Source organism: Rhinopithecus roxellana, chromosome 12, assembly GCF_007565055.1.
Source record: "Rhinopithecus roxellana isolate Shanxi Qingling chromosome 12, ASM756505v1, whole genome shotgun sequence".
NCBI lineage: Eukaryota > Metazoa > Chordata > Mammalia > Primates > Cercopithecidae > Rhinopithecus > Rhinopithecus roxellana.
The window spans coordinates 11,341,783-11,367,613 of record NC_044560.1 but is presented as its reverse complement, the minus strand read 5'-3'; the positions used below and the strand labels follow the sequence as shown (position 1 = coordinate 11,367,613).

Sequence of the window (25,831 nt, the reverse complement as noted above, 5' to 3'; positions counted from 1 at the left end):
ATTTGTTCACCCACCACCCTGTCATCCCTCTAGTCTAACCATCCACTCAATCACCCACCCACCCATTCATCCATTCACCCGGTCAAGTTTGTTCACCCACCACCCTTTCATCCCTGCAGTCTATCCATCCACTCAACCACTCAATAACCCATCCATCCATCCATCCACCCATCCATCCATCCATTCATCCATCCATCCACTCACTCACTCATTTATCCATTTACCCATCTGTCCACTCAGTCATCCATCCATCCATCCATCCAATCACCCATCCATCCATCTATCCATCCATCCATCCATCCATCCATCCATCTACTCAATCACCAGTCCATCCATCCATCCATTTATCCATCCATCCATCCAGTCACTCATCCACCCACCCATACGTCTATCCAGTGAATACGTTTTTTTAAAGAGCAAAATAGAAGTAATAGTAAGACCCCTGGGGTATGTAAAAACAGAGAGCTTGAGGATTTGAAAGAGGAACCACGTGACTGAAAGTGTTGAGTAAAAAGCAAAGGGAGGGAGAGCTGTTTGGGTACCCGGGCAGGGACCAGGCAGTGCTGGACCTTATGGGGTCTGAAGTCTGGGTCTGGAGCTTGAGGCCAAGCTGGTAGCGAGGTGGAGGTGAAAAGGAAGACAGAAGCCACAGGAAGCCCAGACCCTGAGGTCTCTGCAGTAGCCTTAGTGCCACCACCAATGACCCAGCAGCCGTGGCAGAGGCAGGAGCTGGGACTGGGAGAAGAGGGTTGGGTTTGGAATCTCCAGACCTGGGTGTGTGTTGGGCTCTGCTTCTAATTGTCTGTATGACCTTCCCAGGCCTCAGTCTCCTCATCGACAAAATGGACATAATCTTTCTATCTCCTAGTTTGCTGGGAGAAGCAAATGATGTAATGGTTGGGAGATGCACAGGTGAGGTTATGAGAAGCCAAAGAAATCCAGGTACATCTGAAGCAGCAGGTGCAGGGAGAGGGCGGAGAATGTGGGCGACTTGCCTAAGTGGCCAGAAGGCAGAGGTGGGGTGTGCCCAGGCTCTCAGACTGTCCGGGGGCTCTAGCTGTGGGGCTGGAGCCTTCTGATAGCAAAAGATGGGCAGACAATTCAAAAGGGAAATGCTATACTTAACCCTACTTGCTCAGGGGAATGAGTGGGGAGTTTCATAACAGAAACCTTCAAGAAAGGTTTCCATCCGTCCCTCTGCCCCTGCAGGTGGGAGCCACCACCTATAACTGTACGACTTGGATCCAGCTAGTAACCTCATCGCAAAGTGAGGACAGTTGGGTGGCTAGGGGGTAAAGCAGAAAACATCCTTCTCTCCCCCAACCCTTGATTTGTTCCAGAAAAGTATTTAAGGCTGATGTAAAGTACCTGGCACACAGCAAGTGCTAATTCATCCAACAACATTCTCCAGAGGCCCTGAGTGGTCAGCCCTGTGCCCTCCCACCCGTCTTGGCCTGCTAGAGGCCCCGTTGCTCCTTTCCCCTGGGACTCAGTGGGTTTTGAGGAAAGTAGGAGCAGCGACTCGGGAGGAGAAGGCTGGGGCACCAGACCCTGGCAGCTGCCCCCAGGCTAATCTCTCAGAGATCTGAGCTGGGCCGGGACGCACTCAAGCGTGTGCTGGATTCGGGAGCATCCTGGAATCTGTGATGACTGTTTCTTTCCATCTACTCATGGCCTTTGCAAGCATTTGCTGAGCACAGGTTCTGGCTTCCCTAAGTGTGGAGGCCTGGCTGGGGGCCCTCGGGCCTCTGATTGGCCTGAACACCTGGCTCACTAAGCCCAGAACTGGGGAGAGAGGGGTGGGTGAGGGTGGGAGGCGTTGTCCCAGACAGACAGGCAGACAGACAGACAGAGCTAAGATAGCCCCCAAGCTTAGTCACCGTTTCAACTTTTCACATCTGAACCCAAGACAGCAGATGTCAAACCCAGGCCCTGCCCAGACTCCCACACCCCTCTCCCCTCTCTGGGCCCCTCTCCATCCCCCACCCCTGCCTGGAGTTTATGGATGACTCCCAACCTTGCCCTGACACTGTGGGATCCTCACTTCCTGTGTTTATCTTGGAAAGGGATGGGGCTCTCTCCTCTCACCCACCCTGTTGGCTGACAGAGCCACCCCACGCAGGTTACAGCGTGTACTCATGTGTGCACCATGAGTGTGTGTTTGTGCACATGGGCACGAGGGTGAACCAGGGCACATGTGTGGGGCCAGGAAGCCTTGCTGTCCTTCTGGGGTCTATGGTGTTTGCGGGTTCTCACTCGTGTGGGTGCCTGAGTGTGTGGGGGGGGCATCACAGATGTTGGGCTCCTACCAGGGGTACTCTCAGCACCGCCCCTTTCTGTCTTCACTGCATCCCCATTAAAGATGGCCCCATTTTGCTGGGAAGGGAGATGAGGCTCATTGTGATGAGGTCATTGAAGCAGAGTCAGAGAGCTGCTGAGTGGGTGGTGGAGGAGAGTCTAGAACACAAGACGTTCCTTTTTTTTTTTTTTTTTGAGACAGGGTTCCACTAACACCCAGGCTGGAGTGCAGTGGCATGATCTCAGCTCACTGCAACATCTGCCTCCTGGGTTCAAGCGATCCTCCCACCTCAGCCTCCCAAGTAGCTGGGATTACAGGTGTGAGTCACCATGCCCGGCTAATTTTGTATTTTTTGTAGGGATAGGGTTTCGCCATGTTACCCATACTGGTCTCGAACTCCTTGACTCAAGCAGTATGCCTGTCTCAGCCTCCCAAAGTGCTGGGATTATAGGGGTGAGGCACTGGGCCCAGCACCCTTTCTTTTTCTTAATAGTTGTGTGATTTCTTCCCAATTAGAAAAATTAAAAGTACAAAGAAGAAAATGAAAATCACCCATAACTCTACTAGAGATAGCAGTTGTTAACATTTTTGTACATATGCTCCCCGACTTTCTTCATGCATACAAATACACACACAACTCATTTACTTAAAAAATGGAATCACATACGGAATCTGTCTTTTCTTCCCTCCTTCCCTCTCTCCCTTCTTCCCTCCTCACTCCTTCCTTCCTTTCTCCCTCCCTCCTTTCTTCCTTCTTTTCCTTCCTTCCTTCCTTCCTTCCTTCCTTCCTTCCTTCTTTCATTCTTTCCCTCCCTCCTTCCTATTTTTCTTTTTTACTTTTTATTATAGAAAAACTCAGCTATACAAAAGTTTAAAGAATAGCGTAAAGAACCCCTAACAGACATTTTAAAACCTCCTCTCCTCTCTTCATCATGTGAGCAAATAAACACTCACGCCGTGACTTCTGCCCACCTATGAAGCCCTGACCATCAGCCGTGTAGACCATGGGAGTCCCGAGGCATCGGTTTGTGATTTGTCTTGTTCAGGGCACACAAGCTGAGCAGCTGTTTCTTCCCTTTCCATCCCAGCTCCCCCAGACTCCACCAGCTGGGTATAAACACTCATTTCTGGTCTCCTGAGCACAGGATGGGGCTGGCACAGGGTTTGGGGTGGTTAGTTGGGGGCACTGCCTGTCAGAAGTCACTGTCCTTGTCCCTGATTGCTTCCTCAGGAGGCATCCTTCAAAGGAGAATGACCTAGAACAAGGGGCACGGAGGCTACGAAAGACCCTGCTCCTGGTGCTGTGTGGCCCCCTCCCAGACCAGCGTTTACAGTTTACCGTCCACCCACCCATCTTCTGCCTGCAACACAGGAGACGGTCCAAGTCCCTCCCCCTGGGAACACTGGTGGTCGCTCTGCAGACCAAGAGAAGGTCAGAGGGGTCTGTGGGTGGGGGCTGCGCAGAGAAAGCCCCCTCCCTCCCAGGCATCTCCCCTGGTGGCATCCCAGTCTCCAGAGTGGCTCACTCTGTGGGGAGCTCTGGCTTTCTTTCCTCTGGGATGAATCCCTATCTTCCCCACCTGGAAGGAAATCTGCTCAGGGAGTGAACAGATGAATTCAGCCTTAAGTGTCACTGCCTGATGACCAGTTCTATGTCCTCCCCCGTAGCGCTCACATGTAACATACGGGAGAGTCCCAAAGGTGAGCAAGGCTCCTGGGGACTCAGGCAGTCAGAGAGGCATGGTGTACAAGCAGACCGTGTCCGGGCTGCAGCTGAGATACACTCAGCCTCAGTCTCCTCATCTGCAAAATGGAAATAACCCTTGCCTTGCCTTACTGGGTAGCTGTGAGGATTAAATAAAGTCGTATGTGGAAAATGCTTTGCTCCTGGGAAGAGCTAAACATCATTTGCTGTTATCATCAGAAGAGCTGATGCCTGGGTCCAGAGCTGGTGGCAGAACTGGCCCCATTTACCTAGAGGGCGCAAGGAACACATCCTCATGGGACCTTCACATAATTATTAAATCATTCAATAATCTATAAATGATAATAATTACAATTTAATTATCAACAATCTAATTGATAGGAAAATGTTCATTAAATCACCTATAATCACTACAAAAAATGATCATAAAGTGTGCCAAGTACATTAGGAAAACAGAGGGCTGGACTGGAGAATGGATTGGGTCACCAGTTGGAGGCTCTTGGAGGAGGCATCATTCAGTCCGAAACCTGAAGGCCGAGGAGGTCTCTGGAGGGTGCAGAGGAGAGCGTTCGGGCAGTGTGAGCAGTGTGTGCAGAGGCCCTGGGGTGGAGGGAGATGAGCTTGCTGAGTTTCAAGGAACAGAAGGAAGCCTGAGTGGCTGGAGTAGAGTGGGCAAGGCAGAGTCCCCAGGAGTGGTGCTGGAGGGGCTCCGGGGTCATTTGTCATCACCCTGTCTGACTTTAGGCTCTGTCAAGGCCCCCTTCCCGGCATGCCAGTCCATTGCCCCTCGAAACAGGGCTCTCCGTTTCCGTTTGCCTCCCCCAGTACTTCATCTGAGGCTTTGCGCCAGGGCCTCTGGAAGCCCTAGACCCATGGGTGGGCAGGAGCCTTCTGGCCTTCTCCAGACATCCCAGCCCTAACTTTGCCTTGACCACAATGTGCAGTGGGCCCAGGGCCAGGCCAGGGCTGGGGGAGGCCGGTTTCCCTCTTGCTTTCATCTGCAGGCAAGATCTCTTTCATCGTATCTGTTGTTTTTAGGCCATGTGTTGGGCTGTGGACAGTGAATGAGAGATCAGGAACACACGCCTATAAATCTGCACAGAATGAAAGAAAGGTCCAAGAATCAGGGCGCCTGACACCCCACGGGCCCTCCCCCTTCCCCTGTCCATCTGAGGACTCCCTGGGGTCTGATGTCAGGGGACAAGCTAGGAAAACTAAGGAACAGGGGTGGGTGGCAGAGAGATGAGACCTGGAAAGGAGCCCAGAAATATCAAACCCAGCACAAGACGGGTGGGGGACTCACTCAGCACATTCGGCCAGAGCTAGACCAGAACCAGGGTCTCTGACGACGTTCCGTGAAGGACCTGAGCACCTCCTGGATGCGGGTCCTGGAAGGAAATGAACAATCCCTATGAGAAATGCCCTGATGTGGGATGGCCACCTGACAGAGCAGATCCGGGAACTCTGGGCCAGCTGGGTGACCTCGGGCAAGTCGAGACCTCCCTGAGCTTTTCTGAGCTTTTCTTCTTTCTCTTCTGCAAAATGTTTCTGCCAGTGATGTTGGGAGGTTCTGAAATCACATGAAACCACCTATGTTGAGGGGCTCCTGGAGCTGTTGTATCTGTGCAAGCCTCTGAATCCTGTTTTTAAATTATTTGATTTTTTTTTTAACCAGTCAGGCATGGGGCTTCATCCTTGTAGGTACATCCCATTTCTGTCTAGCCTGGGTTAAAGGTGGAGGACTGGGAAACAGACTAACTCACATGACATAGAGCAAACAGTGCAGCATGAATCCAGTGTCTGGTATCTCCTCCTATGGCTGCACAGATGGGCAGCTTACCACCAAACAAGGCTGCCGTTTTCCATGGTGAAATAGCACTGATGGGTTATAAAGTACCTCCGACACCAAGCTGCAGTCAGCTCTCACTCCTAAGCCGTTAGACCTGCAATAATCCTGGTTACTCACCCATTTTCATGGTGATCCTTCTAGAATCCTCTAGCCTTGAGTGTGTTTCCCTGCCAGCTCCCAGAACCCAGGCTGACTCTAGTTTCTGAAGCCTTTCTCATCTCCCTTGAGTTTTCTACAATGAGCATGTGCTGCTTTTTCTATTTTTCAAAGAGATTATATTATTTGTGATAACCAATCAATACAGAATGTAAGAAGAGGAAGTGAAAGTCTCCCTATTTTTCTCTCTCCAAACCTGGCTCCATGCAAGGCCCGCGGCACCTTGCTCCCGGCTTTTCTCTCCCTTTGGTTATGTATTGTTTGGAAGCACAGAATACCACCGAGAATGCAGCAGCCAGCACGGGGGAGGGGTTGAGAGCACAGGCGCTGGAGCCTGCCTGTGGCCGGGACTTGAATCCTTCCCCTGAACCTCAGTCTGCTCATCTGTAAAATGGGGTCATTAGGGTACCTGCCGCACAGGGTCATTAGGAGGATCGAGTGAGTCATGTACACAAAGCACCCAGACTGGTGCTGGGCGCACAGGAGCCATTATAGGCGTTTTACTTTGTTTGTTTAATTAAAAACAAATGGCACCACACGTACATTTCATTCTGTAGATTGCATGTACATCATGGACGGCTCTCCGTGGGAGCTCAGGTAGGCCTATCTCATCTTGCCAACAGCTGTAGAGCCGTTGCGTGACCACACTCATGCTTTATCCACGTTTAAGATCAGGAAAAGTCACTTTTAAGAAAGGACCCAAGGTGGGGTCCTTAGGGAGCCTTTGGCTGCTGTTGGTATCATTTCGTCCCAAGAAAATCCTTTGGTCCTCTCCTCGGTGGCCCATGGAGGCCCTGAGCCGGCCAGGCCAGCTCTAGGAAGTGGGAACCAGGCCCTGACCAAGAAGACAGCTGGGCCCAAACAGGTTTTGTCCCCAGGGAGAGGGTGGGTACAGATGAGAAGTGACCAGGCTCCTCCTGGTGTGGCCAGAACCCCTCAGAGAGGATCATGTGGGCAGGGCTAATCAGAGAAGGCTTCCTGGAGGAGGCAGGGTCTGAGTGAGGTCTTGAAGAGTAGGACAGAGCTGAACAGACAGAAGAGGTCTGGGGGAGAGGCACTCATGGCAAAGACAAAGCCATTTGGGCTGGTGAGGAGTTAGGGTGTCTAGAGCCAAAGGGCCACATAAGGGAAAAGGTGGAGGACCTTGAACACCAAGATGCATATGGATTTGCCCTGCCAGCAGTGGGGAGCCACAGAAAGCTCTGGATGATAACAAATGATAACACTCTGTGTGACCCTGAGAAGGCTCAAAGCCTCTCCAGGCCTCAGCTGCCTGTGGGTGCTGGAATAGACCCGAGGGAGGCAGAAGGGACTACTTAGGTGCAGGAATTTGGGATCAGGCCCTGCTTCCTCTAATCAAGGGGACCCAGAAGCATGGGGGCAGTCCCAGAGGTCAGTCTCTGCCTTCAGATCCCCACTCCACAGAATTCAACGTTTCCTTTCCTTTTAACCTGCCGGCTTTCCAGGGAAATCTGATTTTGCAAACATGTTTTCTTAGCCAGGGGAAATGAGCACCATGCAAACAACGAAGATGACTGTGTGTGATAAGGCGTGTGGCTGCTCCAGCACGGTCTGGAGGGAAAAGAGGGACTGGTCGCTGCTGGCTGCCTTAGGTGGAGAGAGGACATCAGGCCTCAGAATGTCTGAGCTGGAGGGGGCCTTGGGAAGTGTCTAGCCCTCAGATGGGAAAGTAGAGGCTCAGACAGGGAAGGGGCTTGCCAAGCCAGGACGGAGGGCCTGAGTCTGCTGGGGCTCATGCCCCACACTCAGCTGGAGGGCTGAGGTGGGACTCCCTTTCTTTCTGTAGCAGGCTGGGCTGGTTGAACCCATGCTGGGATTCCCAGTCTGGCTGATGGTGGCCCTACTGGGTCCTCTCTGGTGGGGATTCACAGAGGTAGGGAGGAGCTGGGTACTTGAGGTCGAGAATGCGGGAGATGAGGGTGATGGGGTCAAAAGGTATGTCCCGCCCCACCTTGTTTTTGAGTCTTGATGAGAAAAGGACAGAGAAAGATGCAGCCCAAGCCATTGTCATGGAGACCATGCAAGACCCAGGGCCCTGGAAGGTCTGCCTTAGGGCCCAGGTGATAATTTGCAAACTGGAATTGGCCTAAGTCCACTGCTTGACCACCTCCACGGCGATGTGGCAAACGTGGTGCTCCATCGCCATGGCAAACGTGGCACCTGGAAGCTTCAGGTGACCAAGGTGGAGGATGGCCACACCTGGTGCGGCATATTTACGGGAGCATCTGTGGCCGATGCAGTCACCAGGCATCTTACCAAGAAGTGAAGAAAACTCCTAGCCGGGGGTTGGGCACAACTTGGGGGGCGCCGGGAGTAACTGGCCTTCCAGCTGGGGCTGGGGAGGGGTGTTTGAAGGGGATGAGGTCTAAGAAACTTCATCTGAATATTAACATAAGTGTGACGTGGGTACCTATAGGCTGGTGAGGCCTGGGCACAGCGGAATTCCAGTGAGTTGCCTGCCGTCCTCCTGCACTCTGCAGCAGGGCCAGAGGCTCCAGGTCCGCTGGGAGGCCCCTCCACTCAGGAAGAACACACCTCCTTTGGCCCCTGGAACTGTGTTGGGAGTTTTCACAAACTGAGGGAGTTGGTGTTGGTTCCATTTTCGAGATAAGGAAACCGAATCTCTTAGGCTGCTGTGCAAGTGGCCTCGCGTGTGACTTTCCTTTCTTCCCAACAAGGTTGTGCTTTCTCTGGAAGCTGTTAATGGTGGAATTTCTGATGTTGCAACAGACTAAAAGCAAAGGATGTTGCTGGGCTATTTGTGCTCCTGGGGGCACCCACAGCTTCAGCTGAGCACTAGGAAAGAGTACCAGCTTCCTTTGCAGCCCCCCATTCCACCCCCATCAGTGACTGTGGGAACCAGAGATGTGGGGTGTTTTCCTACGTGATTTCATCTTCCTGAGGACCATTCCACACAGAACAGGCTGCCCCCAGGGAGGCCCAGTCACTTCCCATCCCTGCTATTCTTGGGCAATAAGATGCCAAAGTCAGTTCAGTCAACATCTCGCACATAAGACTGGCATGACTGTAACATTCTGACCTGACTTAACCCTGCAAAGTGAACCAGGCACTTCCCTCTTCCCAGCCATTGTTCTTTCTAATCCTCTTTGGGCAACCTCTCTGAGCCTCAGTTTTCCCTGCTGTAAAATGGGGATTCATAGAGACAATGCCTCATAGGCCTGTTATCTTTCTCCATGGCTTGACATTGTCACTGAACAAACTCAGAGACAGAGGTTCAGCTGGGCGTGGTGGCTCACACCTGTAATCCCAGCACTTTGGGAGGCCGAGGCAGGTGGATCATATGAGGTCAGGAGTTCAAGACCAGCCTGGTTTAGTAGAGATGGGAAGACCCCATCTCTACTAAAAATACAAAAAATTAGGTGGGTGCGGTGGCTCGTACCTGTAGTCCCAGCTACTCAGGAGGCTGAGGCAGAAGAATTGCTTGAACCCAGGAGGCAGAGATCATGTCACTGCATTCAGGTCTGGGTGACAGAGCAAGACTTGGTCTCAAAAAAAAAAAAAAAAAAAAAAAGAGGTGAAGGTTCACTTGCTTCCTATCCTATGAGCTCCCACCCCAGTTCCCCGTGGGCTTCTCATCCAAGCCAGGACCACCAGCAGCCCATGAGAGACCATGCAGCTCTCTGGACCTGGATCCCGATACCTTTACTTACCCGATTACTTACTATGACCTCAGAAAAGTCCCGTAGCCTCTAAGTGCCTCAGTTTCCACATGTGTAGAATGGGGACAGTAATAGTACCCACCTCGTAGGATGAAATGAAACTCAGCCCAGGGCCTAGTTTTCAATCGCTACGTAGTACACGGCAACCATGAGTGCAGCTGGGAAGCACAGTGAATATGGGGAATGGAAAGTGTTTCATCCCCGGGGAGGCCACATCAATCTCACTTTATTAGATCATAAGTGCTTTTCACAAGGCAAACAGCAGAAGGCAGGCAGCCGGCCAGCCAGGGCCAACAACCCAAGTCCAGTTCTCCAAGACCCTGGACATCAAAACAGCAACGCAAAAGGCCGAACATCAAAGAATGAACAGCAAGTCCAAACATTTCACTGTGCTCTTATCTTAATTAAAGCAAGTCATACTCAGAGTTTTGGATGACACAAGTTGAAGAGCAGGGTCTGGTTTTATTAGCTTTTGCTGACACCCACAGAGAAGTTTGTGACTTGCCCAAGGTCGCCCAGCACCCTGGGGCCAGAGTTGGGGTCCAAAACCAGACCTCAGCTGCTAGAGCCGGTGCGCCTTTCATCACCTCCCTGCCCCCACCCTAACCTGAGCTATAGGGACCCAGCGTTGTCATTTCAAGGGAGAAGTCTCCGTTCGTTCATCCAGCTATACACTGAATCATGTTTATTGAAGGCCTTCTGCTTTCTAGGTACTGTTCTAGGCTCTGAGGATACAGCAATGAACAAGACAATCTAAAGGGGTGGGGAAAGCAGACATCAGTACATAATTATGTAGATAATCATAGTCACACATTACATAATAATGTTTTGGTCAACTCTGGACTGCGTATATGACCGTGGTCCCATAAGATTATAATGGTGCGTTCACTTTGCAGACACCGCCACCGTCGCGAGCCCCGTACTATCAGCCACGGTCAACCCCACTGTGTTCGTTGAGCAGATAAGTTTCCAAAGACAGCAGAAAACTTTCGTGCTGTGAGCACTGGAGAGAAAGGATTTGGTTATAAGGATTTCTGCTTTCACAGAATTATTCCAGGGTTTATGCGTCGGGGTGGTGACTTCACACGCCATAGTGGCACCGGTGGCAAGTCCATCCACCGGGAGAAATTCGATGACGAGAATTTCATCCTGAAACTTACAGGTCCTGGCATCTTGTCCATGGCAAATGCTGGACCCAACACAAACGGTTTCCAGTTTTTCATCTGCACTGCCAAGACTGAGTGTTTGGATGGCAAACCCGTCGTCTCTGGCAAGGTGAAAGAAGGCATGAATGTTATGGAGGCCATGGAGTACTTTGGGTCCAGGAATGCAAGACCAGCAAGAAAATTACCATTGCTGACTGTGGACAACTCCAACAAATTTGACTTGTGTTTTATCTTCACCACCAGACCATTCCTTCTGTAGCTCGAGAGCACCCCTCCACTCCATTTGCTCACAGTATCCTAGAAACTTTGTGCTCTCGCTTAGTTCCCTTTGGGTTCCATGTTTTCCTTGTTCCCTTCTATGCTTAGCTGGATTGCAGAGTTAAGTTTATGATTATGAAATTAAAACTAAATAACAAAAAAAAAAAGATTATAATGGTGCTGAAAAATTCCCATCATTTAGTGACGCCCTATCAATGCAACTCATTACCTTTTCCATATTTAGATGCACAAATACTTACCATTGTGTTACAGTTGCCTACAGTATTCTACACAATAACATGCAATACAGGTTTGTAGTCCAGGAGCAGTAGGCTAAGCCATAGAGACCAGGAGTGTGGTATGGTGTACCATCTAGGTTTGTGTAAATGCACTCTATGAAGTTTGCACAATGACAAAATTGCCTGGGGATGCATTTCTCAGAATGTATCCCCATCATTACATGAGGCATGGCTGTATTTTGTTGCAATGGTAAATGCCATTTATTATGTCCCTTCTCTCTGAATCTGGCCTTGACTGACAGATTTCAATGGAAGTGTTTGCTGTAATGCTTTCCAGGCCCAAAGCTACTTTCCCTTCTCCTGGGATGCTCATGTCTGAAACCCAGCTGCCATGGTACGAAGAAGCCCAAGCTGCCCCGTCGAGAGAACCATGTGGGAAGAAGCCAGTCAAGTCAGTCATTACTGTGGAGGGCAATCCCCCAGCCCCTGTCAGCCAGCCCTGGCTGCCACCTACACCACGGGGAGATCAGCTGGCTCTGTCCAGCCCTGCCCGAATTGCAAATTCATGAGCAAAACAAAGGATTGTTGTTTTGAAGCCATTCAGTTGTAGAGTGGTTTGTTATGTAGGAATAGGCAACTAGAGCGCCACCTTTTACCCTCACAGGGTAGCATAGACCCAATGATGAGCCTCATTTTATAGACGAAGAAACTGAGGCTCAGAGAGGTAAAATGATGGGCTCAAAATAACGAGTGGCAAAGTAAGATTAAACGACGTCAACTTCTGTGTTTTTTCCGTGCTACCCCTTTACCGTTAGCGCAACAGCAGGGCAACTGGGAGGTTTCCATGAACACCATTCTCACTCAAAAGCAAGAAACTCCAAAGGGGGATTCTTGGGCATGGCGAAGTGACTGGGGAGACAGTGGCTGAGCAGGGGAGCTTACAGCGGTCTTAGGGTCCTCCCGAGTGTACCAGGTAGATGGGAGTCTGCTCGTTGTTTTATAAGCAGAGGCCATGGAGGCCTTTTGAGATGAGAAACACAGGCTCCTTTGCCTGTTGAGGGCCTCTGTTTCCCCATCTGCGAAAGGGGTATGGGAAAACCACCCCTGTCCTGCTCTAGCCGGTGCTGGAGATGAGCGGGCCCCTGGTCAGCTGCTAGCATTCCATTTTGAAAGAAATGAGTAATAGCGGAGACTCCCACAATGAGAATTTTTAATGCAAGAAAGTCTGTGGTAGGCAAGAGGGAGAGGGCAAAGCCCGCTCCTGAAAGCTTTGTAAGCAAAGCCCCTGCCAAACCGTGTTGCTTCTGAGGCCGGAAGCAGCTTGAAAGATTCAACCGGGGAGGGAGGCGGGGACTCTGATTCTGGTCCCAGCTCTGATCCTCACCTACTGTGTGACCTTGGGCAAGTCACCGTCCCTCTTTGGTCCTTATATGTACAGTGAGAGGATGGGCTGGCTGATCTGGAAGATCCTGACAGTGTCCAACAGGCAGGATGGACAAACGCAAAGAAACTGAGAAGCTTCTCTACCCCCCAACCCCAAAGCTTGCAGAATTTAGCTGTCAGTGAGGAACCGATCAATCCCTTAGGCTGTTCTAGAGGCAGTGATGTAGGTGAGTCTCCAGGCAAATTCTTCTCCTCCCCCTCCTCTCCTTCCTTCTCCATTGTCATCATTATTATTTATTTGCCTTTCCAATGGGCCACCCGGAGCTCTTTATAAAGATAAAAATAGCATAATTCAAAGCCTCCACCAGCCACCCAATCCCATCTGTGTGATGGAGGGTTGCACACAATCACTTTGTTCCTCCCAACTCTGACTCCTTCAGGGTCTTATAAAATGAGAGCATGCACTTTCAATGTTTAATTGAAGCCGATGAGGACGATGCCCATGCTGAGGGTGGTGGCTGTCATGTACCTGCACGGGCTCTGTGCCACACTGTGTATAGCATGGTCTCATGTGCTCTTCTCAATAACCTTACAATGTAGTCAACTATCATTACTTTTTCTTTCTTTCTTTCTTTCTTTCTTTTTTTATTTTTTATTTTTTTTTGAGACGGAGTCTTGCTCTGTCGCCCAAGCTGGAGTGCAGTGGCCGGATCTCAGCTCACTGCAAACTCTGCCTCCCGGGTTTACGCCATTCTCCTGCCTCAGCCTCCCAAGTAGCTGGGACTACAGGCGCCCGCCACCTCGCCCGGCTAGTTTTTTGTATTTTTTTAGTAGAGACGGGGTTTCACCGTGTTAGCCAGGATGGTCTCGATCTCCTGACCTCGTGATCCGCCCGTCTTGGCCTCCCAAAGTGCTAGGATTACAGGCTTGAGCCACCGTGCCCGGCCTTCTTTCTTTTTTTCTATAGAGACGGGGTCTGGCTGTGTCACTCAGGCTGGAGTGCAGTGGCATGATCATGGCTCACTGCAGCCTCATCCACCTAGGCTCAAGTGATCCTCCCAAGGAGCTGAAACTATAGGCATGCACCATCACATCCAGCTAACTCTTTACTTTTTTGTAGGGATGGGGTCTCCCTATCTTGCCCAGGCTGGTCTCGAACTCCCGAACTCAGGGGATCCATCCACTTCAGCCTCCCAAAGTGCTGGGATTACTGGCATGAGCTACCACATCCAGCCCCATTACTACTTTTACACAGATGAAGAAACTGAGGCCTACAGAGGGAAAGTAATTTGTCCAGGGTTGCAGAATTAGTGACTGGGATTCAGACCCATGCATCCTGACTCCAGAACCTTGATTCTGAATTATTAGGCTATTTTGCTTCCCAGCAGCAGCAACAACTACTACTACTATTGCTATTACCCACTACTATTTCACTGAGCACTTATTATGTGCTAGGCATGGAGCTCGGGGTTTTAATTCTGTTCTAGCAAATCCATGCTGCAGAACAAATCAATTCAAAGTTGATTAGAACAATGAGTTATATGTTTGTGTTCATGCATCTGTAATTTGGATGGGGCTCAGTGGAGACTACTCATCTCTGCCTCCGCTGGGATGACTCCAAATGCCTGAAAGAGCTGGGGCCTGGCTGGGTCCCTCCCTCCCTCTCTTCCTGCAGGTCAGGGCCTCCACGTGACCTTGCCAGTATGGAGTCCCCAGGGTCATCAGTTTCTTTTCTTTTTTCTTTCTTTCTTTCTTTTTTTTTTTTTTTTTTTTTTTTGTGAGACAGACAGAGTTTCACTCTTGTTGCCAGGCTGGAGTGCAGTGGCGCAATCTCGGCTCACCACAACCTCTACCTCCCAGGTTCAAGTGATTCTCCTGCCTCAGCCTCCCAAGTAGCTGGGATTACACGTGTGCACCACCACGCCCAGCTAATTTTGCATTTTTAGTAGAGATGGGGTTTCTCCATGTTGGTCAGGCTGGTTTCAAACTCCCTAACTCAGGTGATCTGCCTACCTCAGCCCCCAAAGGGCTGGGATTACATGTGTGAGGGTCATCTCTTTCTTCAATGGTGGCTGGGGTCTCCTAGAGACTAACACAGAAGCAGCAAGGTCCTTCTGCCCTGGCCTTGGAGGGCAGTGGCGTCACTCCTGCTGCATTCTGCTGGCTACAAACAAGCATAGCGTGGGTCCAGATCCCAGCGGGATGGAAAGTGAATCCCCCCATCTCAGTAAGAAGCTTGTCAAAGGACTGATGGCCATCTTCAACTCACCACACTTACGTTCTCATTTAAGAACCTTTATGGCCGGGTGCGGTGGCTCACGCCTGTAATCCCAGCACTTTGGGAGGCTGAGGCAGGCGGATCACAAGGTCAGGAGATTGAGACCACGGTGAAACCCCGTCTCTACTAAAATACAAAACATTAGCCGGGCGCGGTGGCGGGTGCCTGTAGTCCCAGCTTCTTAGGAGGCTGAGGCAGGAGAATCGCTTGAATCCGGGGGGCGGAGGTTGCAGTGAGCTGAGAGCACGCTATTGCACTCCAGCCTGGGTGACAGAGTGAGACTCCATCTCAAAAAAAAAAAAAAAAAAAAGAAAAGAAAAAAGAACCTTTACAATAATCTATGGGATCCATTTATCCACTCACATCCTTTGAGCACCTACTGTGTGCCTGACACTGCTGCAGGCCTTGGAAGACAGCAATGAATGTGAATATCATTACACACACTTTACAGATGAGGCGATGAAGACTTGCTGGGGTCTCAGGGACCAGCCCTTTCCCTGTAGACCCTCACAAGTTCTTTACAGCGAGCTCATGAGGGTGGTATTGCGACGGCCAGCCTTGAAGTGGAGGAGCGAGATCGCATGCCGGCCAGGCACTTGCTCAGCAGCCCGTCCTGCCTTGCCTTGGTGAGTCCCAAGGCTGCACTTCACTGTGACAGGGATGCATGGGTCCCACCAGACTTGGGGGGCATCCTGCAGGAGGTGCCAGGCTCATGGAGAAGAAGCCCTCGGTGCTGTTCAAATGCCAGCCCTGATACAAGCGAGGGAGCCTGACAGCGGGAAGCGGTGAGGGAGCCGGGATAATGGCCCAGCCTGAACCTGTCGCCACGGCAACCGCAGGGGCCGTCTGGAGCCAGCAGCCTGCCAGGCCTTGGCCCCACAAAGCCCGAGAGGGAGGCAGAGGGGGCGGGCCCGGCGGGGCATAAATCAGGGAGTTCTATGCCCCTGACTCCGGGCAGACGATTTATGGGACTACTCCAAGCCCACGAGATGCACAGGGGAGAGCTGAGAGGGTCTCCCTGTTCCCACCGCCCCTGGGGCCCCTGCTTGGACTGGGGTGCGGGTGCGGGGTGGGCAGGAAGAGGCCCCTCCAGGCCACCCTCAGCGCTGCCGGAGGCCCCTGCCCCCACCCGTCCTATAAGATACCTCTGCCCACTGTACCAGCACCAACAGCAAAAGCCTCAAGAAAGAGATACCCCTAAATTCTTGAAACGCAGGCTGATATTTTCTATCTTATTCTGTTCTATTCCTTTTTAAAAATGCTGGTCACAACTCACTAAATTAATGTCATGACTCATTCATGGTTTGTGACCTGCACTGATCCAAAGGAAGCCAGAGGGGGAAACTGAGGCTCACCGACTCCCTCCCCTCCCACACCTGGAGCAGACTTATATGCATCAATCAGCTCCTCCAGTCTCCCCACACACCTGGCTCTGCCTCAGGGCCCAAGCTTGTTCCCCACCATCCATTAGAGCCATTCAAGATGGAACCAGCTTCCTTGGAAGGTAATGAGCTCCCCATCTCTGGAGTCATCCAAACAAAAGTTGAATGACCACCTGCTTCAGGGGATCCGAGCATCCCTTAGAGAGAGGCCAGACTAATGCCTCTGAGCCTGTACAGAGTGGGAGGCAGGAAACGCTGACTACTTTGCCCACATAGGGGCTGAGCCATGGACAGGATGGGAGAGAGGCTGCAGGCCAGCCAGCCCCACTGGAGGGAGCTCAGAGCTTCAGGCTGGCTCAGACAGACAAGAGGCAAAGATGGTATCAAGAAGGTGAGTGGCCAGGGATGGTGGCTCACACCTGCAATCTACCTCAGTACTTTGGGAGGCTGAGGCCAGAGGATCATTTGAGCCCAGGAGTTCAAGGCTGAAGTGAGCTATGATTGCACCACTGCACTCCAGCCTGGAGTCTTCTTTTGTTGTCTCAACAAAAGAAGGTGAGTATGCCTGATGGGAGCTTGGCAGAGACAACAGGGACCACTTAAGAGGTCCCAGCACCCAGCCCCCTTCCTCCTGGCCCCTTTGCACTCCCTGCCTAGACCTGCAGGGGGCTGTGCCTTCCCTGGCTCCGCCCCTAGTCCTGGAACAATGTTCCCAGCCCTACAATCACCGTTTTCCCCCTATCTCCTGCCTCTTTCAGCTGTCTACCTCCAGAAACAAGTTCCTCTTAACCAGGTGGTGTTGAGATGCTAAGAATGACTGATGACGGATGACGGCATTTCCGTACAGCACAGAGGCCTGCTGCTCCAGACTCAGACAGATCCAGATCACAGGCCCAGCTCTGCCACTCACCTGTGTGTGACCTTGAGCAAAAGCCTTGACCTCTCTCAGCCATTTTAGTCAATAACATGAGGCTATCATATCTCCCTTGTGATCATTGATAAGGGAAGAAATCCAGGGTATATTAAGTCAAAAGGGCAAATATGTTCCCATGTCTGTTAAAAACAAAAACAAAAGCAAACCCTTTTATTTATATGTTCGCTATACATGCAAAACCTTGGAAGGAAACGCCCCAAACAGGTGAAGAAGGGTCACGGAGGGGAGAGGTGGATGATTTTCATTTCCTACTCTATACACTCTTTGAATTGTTTTTTTGTGACGGAGTCTTGCTCTGTCACTCAGGCTGGAGTGCAGTGATGTGATCTCAGCTCGGGCAACCTCCGCCTCCCGGGTTCAAGCGATTCTTCTGCCTCAGCCTCCCAAGTAGCTGGGATTACAGGCACACGCCACCACACTTGGCTAATTTTTGTATCTTTAGTAGAGACAGGGTTTCACCATCTTGGCCAGGCTGGTCTCGATCTCCTGACCTCATGATCTGCCTGCCTCAGCCTCCCAAAGTGCTGGGATTACAGGCATGAGCCACAACTCCTGGCCTGAAAAATTTTAAACCAATAAGCATGTACTAATTTTGTAACCAAAAAATTGAAATTAAAAACAATCTAACCCCAGCCCCCGTTCTTGCTGTGAGGACCTAAAGGGTAAATGCATACAGAAGGCTGGTGGTGGCGGGGGTGGGAGGCAGCCCAGCCCCCACCTTCTCATTCATTTTTTCTCTTCAGGGGTCTTGTTCATTCCCAGTTTGTGTGTTTCATAAACTGGTGAATTAAAGATGTGTAAAGATTAATAAACAATTAATTAATAAAAAATTAATAAAAGATTAATTGGACACCAATAACTCTCCTTCACCCCAGAAAGCATTTTTTTGACCACTGTCCAGTCTCCCGCAGGAGTGAACAGTGGAAATCCAAGGACAGAGGGATTTGCACCTCCCTTTAGTGACCCCCACTCCCTTTAGGGACCCCCAAGGAAAAGGCAGCCTTTAAGTTTCACACCTGTCTCAAGAAGTGCATGCAGTTATGATGGCCATCTTATAGCGTGAGAAAGTGAGGTTCAGCGCTAACGCCTGGTCCAAGGTCAAAGGCTTGTGAGGGGCGGGGACGGGGGAGTCCAAGTACTTCTCACTCTGACTCCTGTGCCTAGGGCCTCACAGGGCTTCCCTCGGACCAGGAAGCGGAGTGACTGGGTGGCTGGAGAGCAGTGCCAGGTACAGAAGCTTGACATGGGAGGAGTGAAGTCAGTTCCTGCCAGCCTCCTCCGCAGCAGGCCCATGCTGAGTCCTCTTGCTCATTCCATCTTCACGGTGGCCCTCTATCCCCTCAGTGCCTCTGCACTGACTGTTCCCTGGCCTGGAACGCTCTTCCACCAGATGTCTGAATTTTTGATTTTCTTAATGTGCAGGTCTCAGTCCCAGAGGCTACTTCCTCAGAGAAGCCTGTTCTGACCATCCGGGAGGAATGAATGCCATCCCTGTGTCCTCCAGGGACCTTGGCCAACCACCTACCGCTGTGTGTTCCCTGCCTGCTCTGTTGGGCATTATCCGCTGCCTTGGGGCTTGCTAGGTCACCATTTGCCTCCCTCTCTGAGTATCAGGTGGGGAGCTGCACCGCATGAGTTTAGAAGGTGCCTGCACCACACTGTAGGCCCTCAGTAAAGACCCGACGGACACTGTTGCTGGTCCACCCACACCCCCTCAGAACCCCCTTCCTGACTCCCAACATTCCCAACTGGCAGCACCTGCAATCCTCACCTGGGGGCTTCTCTGGCAGCCTGAGCCTGCCTTGTCCACACGTTACTCAGACCAGAAGTTTCAGGGGTGGGTGCTCCCCAGGAGAACCCTTCAGGCAAGGACAGACGGAAGCTGGTGAAAAAGACCCCAGCCTGAGCTGGGGTAACTCCGAGGCATGATCCCCCCGTCTCCTTGAGCAACCCCGAGGGACCGGGCCTCAGTTTTCCACATTGGAATCTGCTATACATGCACACTGCCCTATGTTGACTCTCTCCCCTTCTCTTCTAGTGTCCTAGGGCTGCCGTAGCAAACTTCCACAAACAAGGTAGCTTAAAGCAACAGAAATGGACTCTCTCACAGTTCAGGAGGGTAGAAGTCTGAAGTCAGGATGCTAGCAGGCTTGATTCCTTCTTGGAGGCTCAGAGGGAGAATCTCTTCCATACCTCTCAACTTCTGGTGTTTGCTGGCAATCCTGGGCGCTCCTTGGCTCATGTCAGCATCTCGCCGTCTCCCTCCATCATCACATGGTGACCCCCATGTGTGTCCCTGTGCCTTCACATGTCTCCCTACCCTCCCTGTATGGTGATGAGCCCCAATTCCCTTCATTCAGTAAGGACACCCAGGCCTACGCTAACCCAATATAACCTCAACTTGATCACATCTGCAAGACCCTATTTTCAAGTACAGGGTCACATTCCCAGGTGTCAGAAGTTAGGACTCTTTGTGTGGGGAACACACGATTCAATTCACAACACCTTCCCCATCTCAATCTTCTCAACCCCAAGGTCCTTCCGGAGCTTCCCTTCCAAACTACTTCACTTGAATCCTTGTCCCCAGTCTGCTTCCAGGGAAGCCCAGCCAAAGACAAAATATCTGTGGAATACATGAATGCATGAATGAATGATTCCTGACAGAGGAGGAAGCTGAAACTCACAGGGGTGACAGCGTTGCTCAGGATATCTGAGCTGGGATTTTACCTCAATTCACTTGTTTCCAAAGCCCCCCAAGAAGAGAGACTATGGAGAGCTGCCTATTAATATCATGGTTGCTTTGAAAGGTAGTGAGTTCCCCAGCTTGGCATGGTGGCTCACGCCTGTAATCCCAGCACTTTGGGAGCCCAAGGTGGGCAGATCACCTGAGGTCAGGAGTTCGAGACCAGCCTGGCCAATATGGTGAAACCCTATCTTTACTAAAAATACAAACATCAACCAGGCATGGTGGCAGGTACCTGTAGTCCCAGCTACTCAGGAGGCTGAGGCAAGAAAATTGCTTGAATCTGGGAGGTGGAGGTTGCAGTGAGCTGAGATGGCACCACTGCATTCCAGCCTGGGCAACAAAGTGAGATTCTCTCTCGAAAGAAAGGAGGAAAGAAAGTAAGAAAGGAAGGAAGGAAGGAAGGAAGGAAGGAAGGAAGGAAGGAAGGAAGGAAGGAAGGAAGGAAGGAAGGAAGGAAGGAAAGGAAGGAAGGAAGGAAAAGGAAAGGAAAGGAAAGGAAAGGAAGAAAAGGAAGAAAAGAAAGAAAAGAAGGAAGGAAGGAAGGAAGGAAGGAAGGAAGGAAGGAAGGAAGGAAGGAAGGAAGGAAGGAAGGAAGGAAGGAAGGAAGGAAGGAAAGAAAGAAGGAAGGAAGCAAAAGTCCCCATCCCTGGAAGGCTGCAACCAGAGACTGCTCAGGGGATCCCTGCACAAGGCTAAGAGTTGGCTTGGGTGACTGCAAAGGCCCTACTGGCCCTGACATCCGAATCTACATTTTCAAAGCATGTGGTAAAACATCCAGGCCTCAGGGTCAGCAAGCAGAATAACCTTCCCCTGACCTCCCTAGAGCCTCTCAGCAAAGCCAAGTTTGTCCAGAATCAGCTTTAATTTGATGTCTCTTCTTCTCGTTTATTAAAGGGACACAAAAAAGAGAAAACCACTTGAATGGTCCTCCAGGCGGGCTGGCTATAAATGTCTTCATAAGAAGGGCCCAGCCTGGACTTTGGTGCCCAGCAATTACGGCTGCCGTGCACCCCGCCCAGACGACCAGCCTGAGGCACCTCTTTGGTCTTCTTCTTGCCCAGGCAGGTCACAGCCAGCAAGAGTCCCTCTAGGAGAAGAGCCCAGTGACCCCAAAGGGCCAGCTACCTAGCAACTCAAAAAGCACACCCAACTACTCTTGTCCAGCGCAGGGATAGCGTGTCCCACAAGGGCACAGCAAGCTCAGCTGGGAGAGTGTGGAGGAAGGAGGGTCATTGGTGAGTTCTCATACACAAAGCACCCCTCACCCCTTCAGTTTCCATATGAGACTCCAGCCTTCCACAAAAGAGGGGAGGAAAGGTTTGGCTCCCCAATTTCCTCCTCAAGAGCCGTGCACAGCTCTCTGCTGCCTCATGAACAAAGCCCCAGTCCCCAGTCTGGGAGAGGAAGAGATAGAGTCAGAGAGACCTAACAGAACAGAACAACGGCGACAAGCACAGACTCTGGTTCAAATCCCAGCTTCCACACTTCCGAGCTGTGTGGCTTCAGGCAAGTCGGTGAACCCATCTGAACTTCTGGGTCCTCATTTGTTAGATGGGTTGATAATAATGGTACCTACTTCATAAGGCTGAAATTTAGAGTTAATCCATGAAAAGTCCCTAGCACAGTGCCTGCTACCAGGCACTACTCAATAAAAGCCGGGTTTAATACCTGTTGAGTACTTGCCACGTGTCCAGCACCATGCAGGGCACTCCACACTGTCACATTTTATCTTCATGATCACCTTGTGAAGTAGATGTTATTATTGTTCCCATTTTACTGAAGACAACACTGAGATTTCTTTTTTTTTTTAATTGTTTTATTATTTTTTTAAATTATACTTTAAGTTCTAGGGTACATGTGCATAACGTGCAGGTTTGTTACATATGTATACTTGTGCCATGATGGTGTGCTGCACCCGTCAACTCTCAGCACCCATCAACTCATCAGCACCCATCAACTCGTCATTTACATCAGGTATAACTCCCAATGCAATCCCTCCCCCCTCCCCCCTAACACTGAGATTTCAAGCAGTCAAGTAGCCTCCCCACAGTCTCACAGGAAAAGGGATGAGGCTGGGATTTGGATCCTGGTTTCTCTGATTCTAGGAGCTGAAGTCTTCCTGGGATCCAGGCAGCTCCTGGATAGAAAAGGAAGGTCTGACCAGGCGCAGTGGCTCACTCCTGTAATCCCAGCACTTTGGGAGGCTGAGGTGGGTGAATCATGTGAGGTCAGGAGTTCGAGACCAGCCTAGCCAACATGGTAAAACTCCGTCTCTAATAAAAATACAAAAATTAGCTGGGCATGGTGGCATATGCCTGTAATCCCAGCTACTCCGGAGGTTGAGGCAGAGGTTGTAGTGAGCCTTGAACCCCGGAGGCAGATGTTGTGGTGAGCCAAGATCACACCACTGCACTCCAGCCTGGGAGATGATGCAAGACTTTGTCTCAAAAAAAAAAAAGAAAAAGAAAAAGAAAAAAGAAAAGGAAGGTCTGCATCTGGCTCTGCCCCAGACACATTTATTCATTTGTTCCTTCCTTCTGTCGTGTATTCATTCAACAAACATGTAGATGTTGTGTCAGGCCCTGCAGATGGAGGCTAACAAGAAACACAGAGACCATGCTTTCAGCGAACCCACAGCCTACTGTTCCTTCTGACTTCCTCTAGATACCATAATTTTCAACTATAAAGGTTCTAGAATATACTAGTAACCCTTCCAAGCCTAGCTCAAATGTCTCTCTCAGAAAAGCCTGTCTCAATCTCCTCCCACAACCTGATAATCACAGGTGACATGTTATAATGCCAGTTGTGTGCCAGGCATGGTGCTGAGAGCCATTCAGTTATTAGCCCACTAGGCGAGTAGGATAAAGCAGCCTCCTGAACTTTCTGACTTCTGAGGCAGAAGGTACATGGTAGATCCACGGAAAATCCTACTGACTTACCGTCGCTCTTTCTAGGAGCACAGTCCATTGCACATTTGTAAAAGACCAAATCCTTCCAGTGGTTGAACTTGATCTGCCCCAGCCCTGACCTCATCTTCTACCACTCACCCCCTCCCTCACTCTGCTCCGGCCACACTGGGCTTCTTGCTATTTCTAGGTTCTCCAAGCACACTCGCACCTCAGGACCTTTGCACGTGTCCTTCCTTATGTCAAGAAGTCTCTTCTCCAAGATGCCACCACACCTGGATTCTTCAGCTTCTTTATGTTGATGTTCAAATGTCATGTTATTCAGGCCTTCCTTGATCATTCTGCTTAAAATGACAGCTCCACCCCACCCCCTAACCCTGCTTTTTCTTTCCCATAATATTACCTATCATTGTCTGATATATTAGATTTTTTTTTTTTTTTTTTTTTTTTTTTTGAGATGGAGTCTCGCTCTGTCGCCCAGGTTGGAGTGCAGTGGCGCGATCTTGGCTCACTGCAACCTCTGCCTCCCTGGTTCCAGCGATTCTCCTGCCTCAGCCTTCCAAGTAGCTGGGATTACAGGTGCACACCACCACACCCTGCTAATTTTTGTATTTTTAGTAGAGATTGGGTTTCACCATGTTGACCAGTCTGATCTCGAACTCCTGACCTCACGTGATCCGCCCACCTCGCCCTTCCAAAGTACTGGGATTACCGGCGTGAGCCACTGCGCCGGACAGACATTTATTTACTAGCATTTATCTCCCCACTCCCCACTTTTCCCTCCCAAGAATGTGAATTCTAAGAGGTCAAAAATGTCATGTGTATTTTGTTGATTGAAGTGTTCTCAGATCTTATTACAGTATCTGACACACAGCAGGTACTCAAAAAATGCTTTTGAGTGAACAAATGAATGTATGTCTGTGGTTCCAAAAAAGGTTTTATTCATAATAAGTAATAGTTTGTGAATAGTAAGTAGCCAATAAGTGTATGTGGCTTTTACAAACAACTTTGGCAGGGTGTGGCGGCTCATGCCTGTAGTCCCAGAACTCTGGGAGGCTGAGGAGGGAGGATCACTTGAGGTCAGGAGTTTGAGACCAGCCTGAGCAACAGCAACTCTGTCTCTACAGAAACATTTTTTAAAACGTCGGGTGCAGTGGCTCACACCTGTAATCCCAGCACTTTGGAAGGCCAAGGCAGGTGGATCACATGAGGTCAGGAATTTGAGACCAGCCCGGCCAACATGGTGAAACTCCCGTCTCCACTGAAGACACAAAAATTAGCTGGGCATGGTGGTGTGCATTTGTAATCCAAGCTATTTGGGAGGCGGAGGCGGGAGAATCACTTGAAACTGGAAGGTGGAGGTTACAGTGAGCAGAGATCGCGACACTACACTCCAGCCTGGGCGACAAAGTGAAACTCCATCTCAAAAAAAAAAAAAATGTTTAAGATAAAAATAAAAACAGCTTTACTGAACTACAATAAGCTTGTACAGTTAGATGCATTTTGATATGTGGATGCACTTGTGAAACCAACACTACAAGCAAAAGAGCCTCTGCATAATTTTTCCTTCCTCCGACCCACCCTCTTCTCCAGGCAACCACTGATCTACTTTCTGTTACTAAAGATCAGTTTGCATTTTCTAGAATTTCATATAAGAGTAATCATACAGTATTTACTGATGGCTTTTTCACTCTGCCTAATTACATTGCTAGGCATCTATGCAGTCTCATATGTTAGAGTGTGTTCCTTTTTATTGCTCCACTGCATGAATATACCATAATTTGTTCATTAATCACCAGCTGAAGGACATTTGGTTGGTTCCAGTTTGGAGCTATTACAAATAAGTCTGCTAGGAGTATTTATGAACAAGTCTTTGTATGAATAGATGGGTCACGTGCTTTTTTTTTTTTTGCTCATGGGTTATATGGTACATGCATGTTTAACTTTGTTAGAAGTTGCCAAACTGTTTTCCAAAATGATTGTACCAGCTTCCATTCCCACCAGCAGCATATAAGAGACCCAGTCATTCCCCACACTCAGCACCAACACCTGCTATGATCAGTCTTTCAGATATCAGCCATTCTAAGAGACGTGTAGTGATAGATATCTCCTTATGCTTTAATTTACATTTTTCTAATGACATGTTTTATTTTTTTTTTGAGACAGGGTCCCGCTCAACACCCAGGTGGGAGTGCAGTGGCGCCATCACGGTTCACTGCAGCCTGGACCTCCCAGGCTCAAGCAATCCTCTTGTCTCAGCCTCCCAAGTAGCTGGGACTACCGGTGTATGCCACCACAGCCTGCTGATTGTTTTATTTTTTGTAGAGAAGAGGTCTCACTATGTTGCCGAGACTGACATGTTTTCTTTCTTTCTTTTTTTTTTTTTCTTCAACTTTTATTTAAGTTCTGGGCTACATGTGCAGGATGTGCAGGTTTGTTACATAGGTAAACATGTGCCATGGTGGTTTGCTGCACAGATCATCCCATCACCTAGGTGTTAAGCCCAGCATCCATTAGCTATTCTTCCTGATGCTCTCACTTCTCCCAGCCACCCCCGACATATTTTCTATCAAACATCTTTTCATATGATTATTTACCATCCGAATATGTGACTTGGTTAAATGACTTCAAATCTTGCCCATTGAAAAAATTAAGTTGGGTGCTCTCCTACTTGTGTTTTTGAGAGTTCTTATGTATTCTGGAACATAAGTCCTTTATCAGATATATTATTTGAAAAACTTTCCTCCGACCGGGCGCGGTGGCTCAAGCCTGTAATCCCAGCACTTTGGGAGGCCGAGACGGGCGGATCACGAGGTCAGGAGATCGAGA

General features: G+C 50.1%; 1 pseudogene across 1 annotated transcript in view; it reads left to right on the top strand.

The window, feature by feature from the left end:
* The first annotated feature begins 10,772 nt into the window (after positions 1 to 10,772).
* Positions 10,773 to 25,831, top strand: part of LOC104663242 — a 32,278-nt pseudogene continuing 17,219 nt past the window's right edge. The window contains exon 1 of the transcript XR_004060321.1: positions 10,773 to 11,020. The product of XR_004060321.1 is annotated as a BRCA2 and CDKN1A-interacting protein pseudogene (transcript). The remainder of the gene's footprint in view (positions 11,021 to 25,831) is intronic.